Genomic DNA, 2,682 nt, shown 5'->3' with positions numbered 1-2,682 from the left:
TACCTGTATTTTCTTTGCCTGCTTGCTTGTCTATGTGGTTTCACCGGTATTAGAGGATTCGAGGAACAGAGAAGAATTTGAAGGTTTTAGTACGGTTTTCGTTAACTTTAAAACCTTGGAGAACTACCCCTGCTTAAGGTTTCTGTTTTTAGTTTCTTAAGTTTTATAATCCGAGTGTCGGTGTTCTAGGATTGCCTCTGGTTTTTTCCGAGACCTTATTTATTATATATGTGGGTACCTTAACCATATTGAGAACCCCCGGTTCTCGTCCCATACAATATTGTCGTTTTTCAGATGCAAGTCGATATGCGACTCACTAGGCGTCTGAAGTTCTATTGTAGCGAAGATGGGAGTTTGGACTTTTATATTTTGTTATGTATATATGTATATATATGCTTAGACTTCTTCTTTTATGTATTATACTTTTGTGCCTCATAGAGGCTTTTGTTGGAGAACTATGGTTTATTTTGAAAACTATAGATATGAGATTATATGTATGTAGGTAAATATTCTCCGAAAGTAAAGTATGTTATTGTTCCCAATATTTGGGGTAAGTCCTAAAGTTGTTCCTAACATTTCAATTGTCCTATTTAAGTCCCTAACCTTTCAAAATTGACTCAATATTGTCCTGCCGTTAGGGATCCGTTAACAGAATTGACGGCATGACAAAATTGAGACGATTTTGAAACGTTAGGGATTTAAATAGGATGAAAACGTTGGGATAAAAATGATACATATAAATAAATTTTAGTTTTATTCTTCAATAATATCAATTTTTTACTGTACATAGTATTCAATTATTTTTTAATCAAACCAAAGTAAATTACACTTAATCACATTACTTTCATTTTAGATAAATTTATTTTTTATAATTTTACACTTAAAGTTACAAGTTAATATAAAAATATAAAAAAATTATTTAGAATGAAAGTAATATGATTAAGTGTAATTTACTTAGATATAATTAAAAATAATTGAATATTATATACTGTAAAAAATTGATATTATTGAAGGATAAAATTAAAATTTATTTCTATGTATCGTTTTTGTCCCCCCAATGTTTTTGTTCTATTTAAGTCCCTAATGTTTCAAAATCATCTCAATTTTGTTAACGGATCTCTAACGGCATGACAATATTGAGCCAATTTTGAAACGTTATGGACTTAAATAGGATGATTGAAATGTTTGAGACAATTTTAGGACTTACTCCAATGGTTGGGGACAAAAACGATATTTTACTCTATTCTCCAGCTAGCCTTAACTTTGCAGGCTGAGCTTGGAGCCTAACTACTATGTATCCTTGATCCTCTACTCTTTATATATATATATATATATATATATATATATATATATATATATCGTACGCACGTTTTCCGTTTATGTGAGCGTTGCGCCCATTGTTTTAAACTTTTTTCCAAAGGCTTCTAGTTACAAACTTTTTTCAAACTATATTATATATATAATATTCTGTTTTTAGAGGTCGTAATACCTCTATCTTATGACTTAAGCATAATATTCTGTGTGGTAGGGTGTTACATAATACAATTGAATAAGGTGATAATTAATAATTTTATTCTTCTTTGCTAAAAAATTTGATCAATGCTTATTAGCAGCATCAAGTGGACCTTAATTAACACACAAATGAATCGAAATTAGTTCAATTTTAAAAAAGTAGTAAAAAAGTCTCAATCATCAATAAAAACACAACCAATTCATTTTAAGATCCAAATTAACTTCAATTAAACTAATTAATGAACCGAAATTACTTAAGGAATAAAAAGTTTGGTCAATATTTATTAGCAGCATCAAATGAACTTTAATTAACACACAAATGAACCGAAATAAATCAAAATTATTTAATGATAGTACCAGAGAAAATCAGAATCAATGAAGATGTTAGCAAAATATTGATATTGTTGGTGATGACGATAACAGAAGAGAAAGGAGGAGGAGGAGGAGGAGGAGAGGAGGAGGAGGAGGAGGAGGAAGAACCTGCGTGCACACAAATTTAAAAGAAGGAGGAGGAGGAGGAGGAGGAAGAGAAGAAAATGGAGAAGGAGGAGTAGGAGAAAAAAATAAAAAAAAATCATATGATTTGAAAAGAAATTATAACAACTTAGTTAAATTTAATTGAGTATTTTGTTTAAAAGTAGAACTTTATTTATTTAAATATTTCTACAAAATTTTCAGTTAATTACGCAAACAGTTTGTCATTTATTAAAAGAATTATACATTTTAATTATATTTGTTATATTTTAAAATATTTTGAGAATGTGTAATCATTAATAAATTTAAAAAATGTTTTTGTCAAATCCATCGAAAAAAAATGTATCTTAGTTTGAAAAAAGGGTTATAAACACGGGTTCAAAAGAAGGAAATTAAACACAATTTCCTGTAATATCATAAAATAATAATAAAATATAGAGCCCGTGCAGCATGAAAGTGGCTAAAAATTTTTATTATGGAAGATAAATATGTGCAATTCAATTCTGTTGATATGTGCATGTGTTTTATTTTAATATGAAAATTAGTAATCGGACCTACTGATTATTTTGTAATTTAATTTTTAAAATTTTTTAAATATTAAATCGTAGAGTTCGATTTGTTTATTATGATTTTTTTAAAAAAAATACAAAATGGAGGGTGTGACTTTTTGTTTTTCATAAATCGGATGGTCCAATT

The sequence above is a fragment of the Arachis hypogaea genome, chromosome 9 (assembly GCF_003086295.3).
Source record: "Arachis hypogaea cultivar Tifrunner chromosome 9, arahy.Tifrunner.gnm2.J5K5, whole genome shotgun sequence".
In the NCBI taxonomy this organism is placed as follows: Eukaryota; Viridiplantae; Streptophyta; class Magnoliopsida; order Fabales; family Fabaceae; genus Arachis; species Arachis hypogaea.
The sequence above is the reverse complement of the archived record's forward strand: the minus strand, read 5'-3'. Positions refer to the sequence as shown.